The following is a 6,869-nucleotide window of genomic DNA, read 5'->3' as shown; positions in this document are numbered from 1 at the left end:
CTATTGCAGCAAAATAGTCCGTAAACGGAACACCTCTATGTGAAACAGGTAGGTCATGTACTGCTGACCGTGCAGCAGTGTCTGCCTGTTCATTGCCCTGTACGTCAACATGACCAGGGACCCAACAAAAAACAATATCTTTATGCTTGGTAAAGATGCAGCGTAGCCATACAAAATTACTGGAGGAACAAATAAAACAGAATAAAGATGTCTGTACAGTAGTTTATTTCAAATTTACTACAAATTGATAAGCTCAAGCTTATGTTGCAGTCATTATGGAAGGTAACATTATACTGGATTGTAATTTAAACAATTTTCAATATTGGCTAAAATTATTATATTTTAATGTGGGGGAACCACTAATCCCACAAGGGGCATACAGCGCCTGTGGAATGAAAGGCAATCATGTTTGATCCAAGGAGGAGTAAGGTAAAAATGGTTCCTTGGATCAAGTCTCTCACACCTCAATTACTGGGAGCGCTTGAGGTTTCTAAACCTGTATTCCCTGGAACGCAGGAGGGAGAGATACATGATTATATACACCTGGAAAATCCTAGAGGGACTAGTACCAAACTTGCACACGAAAATCACTCACTACGAAAGCAAAAGACTTGGCAGACGATGCACCATCCCCCCAATGAAAAGCAGGGGTGTCACTAGCACGTTAAGAGACCATACAATAAGTGTCAGGGGCCCGAGACTGTTCAACTGCCTCCCAGCACACATAAGGGGGATTACCAACAGACCCCTGGCAGTCTTCAAGCTGGCACTGGACAAGCAACTAAAGTCAGTTCCTGATCAGCCGGGCTGTGGCTCGTACGTTGGTTTGCGTGCAGCCAGCAGCAACAGCCTGGTTGATCAGGCGCTGATCCACCAGGAGGCCTGGTCACAGACCGGGCCGCGGGGGCGTTGACCCCCGAAACTCTCTCCAGGTAAACTCCAGGTAAACACTGGCATTCTTGAGTGGAGAGGTGATATTATGAGATATAAAACATGCTAAAAAAAAAATATTTCCTTAAAACAATGAGAGGTTATACTGTATATGAATGTACATGGCAAGGTGCAGAATTTTCTTAAAATAACAGCATTCTTGAATTACTAGGTAACTTACTATTTTGGAATTACGTACAAGGGTAAAATACCACTTGGGTGTCATGACTATACTAAGAACCTTTAAAGAAGATTACTAATACTTTTTTTAATTAGAAAAAAATTAACAGGTATGAGATTCATTGTATCTAACATTTTAAGAAAACCTAATTTAAAATATTCAGTGCAAAATTAAATAAATCATCATACTATATTACATTATAATGAAAAATACAAAATTATGGTAAACATTGACATCACTTATGCAAGTTACTAGAGATTGAATTTCAAATGCCAAATGAGGCATTAACATCATTACCATATACTACTGCTGTACAAGATTTGACTTTGTAAACTGGCTCAAATATGCTGCCCATAATCTGTTTGTGCTCTGAGGAGCAAATGTGGATCAGACAACTTTCCTAAGTTGAAGACTTTATATAAACAATCTATTCTAGTCTGGGCACAGCAAATTTGACTGGTATACCAGTGCCTCAATATTTAAAGCCTTACAGAAAAGCCATCAAAATATCAAATCAGTTTACAAGCAAATTACCTTGTAGTATCTTACCCACACATGCACACAGCTTTAAGAAGTCCTAGCCACTATCACTGGATTACTTTCAAATTCTTCACATCTAGTCTCAAGCCAAACAATTACATTTGGGAATGGATCTCAAGTGATTATTTTTTTGCCCATTTCTTAGGTCCAGCTATAATTGGATGGTTATTATTAATATTTTTATTAATTTGTATACTCTTGTACATCAATACAGTGGACCCTCGCATAACGATCACCTCCCAATGCGACCAATTATGTAAGTGTATTTATGTAAGTGCGTTTGTACGTGTATGTTTGGGGGTCTGAAATGGACTAATCTACTTTACAATATTCCTTATGGGAACAAATTCGGTCAGTACTGGGACCTGAACATACTTCTGGAATGAAAAAATATCGTTAACCGGGGGTCCACTGTATATTTCTTATTACTTAAAAGTAGTTAGCATTATGATACATTTACATCAAGAAATAGCAAGGGCCAAACTAATTATAGTAAGGTATTTAAACCACAAAGATGTAATGAGAGATGTGATGAAACAGGCTAGTTTAATCCATAATGCAGAACTTCTTAAAGTAACATGTTTAAGATTCGACTAGAGCAAGAGGGAATGATGAATAAACAAGGCTGGAACCTTTTTTTTTTTCCACCTCCAGTGAGAAGAAAAATGAGAAACAGGTGAATTTAACAGTCTGGTGTACAGGGAAGATTATTATGAAGGGATGAGGCATATGGCTACAATACAGTGGAGAGAAAAATTCAGACTGATCCTCTAAGGAAATGACTAATTTTCAACCAGATATGCAAGGCTGCAATAGGCAAATTGGGAGAACCCATGGTTAGTCATAAATATAAAGAGGCAAAATCCAGAAAAATTGTCATGAAACAATTAAGGAATGAACCCAATGCCAGGAAGCAAGGATGTAGGCTATTGGTTGGGTGGGAAGGGAAGCTGTATATAAATGACACAGTTAACATGATTATTTACTACATATTCTTATTAGAAGATGCCAAGCTATTGAGAATACTAACTGAAAAGGATTAAAGACAACTGCAGGAAAACCCAGTCTTTAGAAATTGTTGAATAAACAGTTACCATAATTTAACCTGAACAATGGCACAGTTATGAAGTTGAGAGACGAGGAAAAGACTTGAAACAATATTCTTGGAATAACCATTCCAGTAAATCCATACAAGTTCATGGTGTCTGTATTTGTGGATTTTTATTATCCAATATTTTTACAGAGGGATAACCAGAGACGAGGTTCAGTTACACAAACTTTTTTTTGATGATGGTTTTCACACCCCTAATTCTTTATATTCTTATGAATATTAGTATTGACTATATCTGAAACAAAATTTGTTAAATGGAAACATAATTATGTATTGTTTGCAGTTTTTAGTTTTAAAGAACCTCTAGGAATGAAACCCCTCCCCATTAAGTTGAAGGATTCCAAACCTATTCAATGAAGCACATGCAGCTAGCAGTACATGCTATGCTTGCAGATTTAAGAACTTCATTTAAGAACTTACACAAAGACTTTCAGAAACAGACTTTATACATGCAACCCACTCATGAACATGCAGTGGTGTGGAGCCCACACTCAATAAAAAAAAAAATACCACCTTGAGAAAGTTAAATGGAAGTGCAGCAAGATTGGTTCCTAATTTTAGAGAAATGAGCGACAAAGAATGTGAGAATCAGACCTGTCATAGGAAAAAAGAACAGGAAGAAATATAGCTATGGCATACAAAAATTCTATGGGGCATAAACAGGATAGACAAGTACAACTTCTTTATAAACCATACCCCCGGCCGGGATTGAACCCGCGGTCATAGAGTCTCAAAACTCCAGCCCGTCGCGTTAGCCACTAGACCAGCTAGCCACAATAAGATTCATCCAACTAGGTATATTTCTACACCATAGGAAAGTTAGCACAGGCACCTCTGTGACCACAAATGCAAGTTTTTACAGACGAATCTCCAGCTAGCGTGGCCGTGACGAACTCTAGCTCAAGTCCCTTCACTGCCGTCAACATGACTCAAGAAATCGTAATGACACGATTGCAAATAAACCATACCCCCGGCCGGGATTGAACCCGCGGTCATAGAGTAAAAACAAGAGAGCATGGCTGAAAATTACATGCCTAAATGAGCCATAGATATATCATGAAATATTTCAACACAAGATTGGTAAAGAAGTATAATGATCTAAACATGAAAACACTGGAAGTGGACCCCATACAAAGGCTTAAAAACAAATATTGTGTGGCTAATATTCACTATGGTTGGTCTAAAGCCAAGATAAGGGACCAAGTCGGAGGTCACTCCTGCACAAATTGAAATAGGTACTGTATACTGATATTTAAAATGCTCAAGTTCTTTCACAAAATCTGCATCATAAAACTATTACATTAAATAAAATAAAAAAGTGCCTCACCCTCACACATTTTACAGTTGGAATATGCAATAAAGTTTTTATTTCATGAAGGGGGAGGGGAAAGCACTAGACCCATTGGGGTTATAGTACTTTGGGGAATGGGACGAAATCAGAGTCAATCCAAGAAAAGGGAGGGTAGCCCCAGTTCTTTGGATCAAGCTTAATAAAAATTTAACCTTCAGAGAAAAAAGTATAAAAACATTCTGGAAGTGTTGTGAATTGAGTATTCCTAAAGTGAAAGCTGCAAAATATATTCAAATTATTACAATTGGTAGCATTACCAACTCTATTTCTGCTTTAGATGCTTCAACTGCCAAACATCATAAAGCAGAAAAAAATCATAATTACAGCAGTTTTTCCAAATTATTACAATTACAAACAAAATGCTGAAAGACTGCATGTAAATACTGAAGCATGTATAATAACTATACAAGAGAATGCAAAAAGTATTTATATGAAAACTGTCTTCTCAGAATGACTATATGGAATTTCAGAGTATTTACCTAAGTGAAATATACAATTAAAACTTTAAATATTTCTATTATCTGGTTATTATCATTAAGTTTAAGCCTCTTAACTGCACCAAGGTCATTACAGCCACAATTCACCTAGACACTTCATGCCAAGGCTACTGTAATCGCTATTATTATAATAATAATCGGTGCATTGCATGACCTACTAGGGTCATACAGTGCACTGTAATCACTAATATATAGTATAAACTCAGGTAGAATACACAGAAATACACACCTTAGTGAATACTGTATACAGGTATTGTATTCCATTATCTAGTGAATAAAGTCATCTTCCAAAATTCAGAAATGGTCTGGATTTTAAAATAAATTTTATTCATTTAATGATTTACTGAAACACTTAAATTTTGTTTTCTCTGAACTCAGTGGCTTTCTCCCACTAAGACAAGGTGACCCAAAAAAATAGAAAACATATTCACCATTATTCATTCATCTTTTCAGAATATCTTTATATTATTAAAAATTACCTCTCAGAAAATGAGCCATAGAATACACATACCATATGATTATTAATTTAAGAGCTTAGCACCTTTTTTTCTGTAAATGGTAATACTGCATTAATAATTGTAATAGTAATCATAATATTAATTAAAATAATAAATCCATGGATTAATTTCAAATGATGCTCTTTAGTTTTCCTTTGATATAACTACATTTTTGTTTTAAATGAATGAAATAATGAATAAATGAACACAAGAACAGCAGAGGAAGAAAAGCACCATATATGGACTGTAGTACACACAGACTAAATGTACATTATCAGCTTTCCCAAAACATGAAAAATAAATAATTCATTCTGGGTACCTTTTTAACTAAGTTGCTTATCTGTGAGTAATATAACAATTTGAATTGTCTATATTCTATCTCTTATCTTGTTCTCAAAATGTGTTTCAGTTTTGTTTAACACTTTTACTTTTACTCAAGTTACATACTGTTCAACATGAGAGCATATCAGTAACTTAAACAAAGTAGAAAACTTCAGCAGGCCCATGCTAGGCAGGCCCTTCTCAAATACACCTTCTTACAATTGTTTAACCCATTTTCAGTGACTAATTGGCAGACTGACCTACTATGCAATTACTGAGAGAGAACTTTCCTATATCCTTTCTAAATCTGAATTTATCAATCTAGAAACCAGTTTCAAGTCCCCTCTTTGTTATATAGCCTCAGCCCCTATTTATATTAACTGTTTAGGACTTTCTATCTTTCCTATTTTGAATTGTATCCAGCAATGTTCTGACCATATCATTAATTTGAACAAATCATTCTGAAGTTCTGCGGTATCCTCCTCCCAGTTCATAATCTGCTTATTTTTGTGTTACCAGTAAATTTACTTGTGCCACATAATTCCTTCACCCCCATTCATACATTCTCTGCCATTTAAAAGTCATTCCTCTATTCTTGAATTTTACTTTAATACAGTGTACTGCCACTTTAACAGTTTTATGTATGGAACTCTTATCATAACTTAAAATAATTTAGGTAAACATCATCATATTCTTTATCTTGGCATTCTTAAGCTTGTTATGCAGGAATGGCCTCTTAAGAATCCAAGTTAAGACTTCTTATATTCATCAAGATGGCTTGTAAATGTGGCCATTATTGATCCTAATAATTTGCTCATTATTGATGGAAGGCTAATATGGCAGAAAGTCAATGGAAGGCACTTATCTTTTATTGTGTTCACAGGAATTGTGTTAGCCATATTCCACTTATCAGGTACAATACCCATTTGAAGTGAAATACTGAAGACCAGCTAGGGGTTTACTAAATTACATCATGTATTCTAGAAAAAACCCTTGAAAACAACTGAAGACTGAGGACTTTACTTTAATTGGACTACTTGTTTAATAACTGTCTAGTGACTAATATGACAATTTTCCTTAGGTCTGTTATAATTAATTAATTGGATTCTGTTTGTGTTTTGCATAACACAAACTGTTAAAAATTGAGCACATTTCTTTATTTTCAATATACTGTCTAGAGATAGTTTAAAGTGGATCCAACTTAAATCTTTGTTCTATACATTGTATGTGTTAGAAACTTTTTTGAATTTTCCTTTGCAACTTTAATTTCATAGTCTCTTCTAGTTTTTCTTAAAACCTTTTATGACCTAATGCTTTTGCATCTATCTCTATTCTGAGATACATATAATTCCATAGCAGCTTTCTTGTAAAGGCATGAGTAAGTGATGGCAATTAAGAACAATAAAATTAAGAATTAAAAAGTAACAGCTTGTGCCATCTG

The 6,869-nt window shown here is 35.0% G+C and overlaps 1 long non-coding RNA gene across 1 annotated transcript; it reads right to left on the bottom strand.

Moving 5' to 3' along the window:
• Positions 1-204: 204 nt before the first annotated feature.
• On the bottom strand, positions 205-1,948 carry LOC138853732 (uncharacterized). The gene is made up of 2 exons (XR_011392886.1): positions 952-1,948; positions 205-463 (listed from the first exon to the last, which is right to left on the bottom strand). It is a non-coding gene; the product is annotated as an uncharacterized lncRNA (long non-coding RNA).
• Positions 1,949-6,869: the final 4,921 nt, after the last annotated feature.

The sequence above is a fragment of the Cherax quadricarinatus genome, chromosome 38 (genome assembly GCF_038502225.1).
Source record: "Cherax quadricarinatus isolate ZL_2023a chromosome 38, ASM3850222v1, whole genome shotgun sequence".
NCBI lineage: Eukaryota > Metazoa > Arthropoda > Malacostraca > Decapoda > Parastacidae > Cherax > Cherax quadricarinatus.
This window is presented reverse-complemented; position numbering and strand designations above follow the sequence as displayed.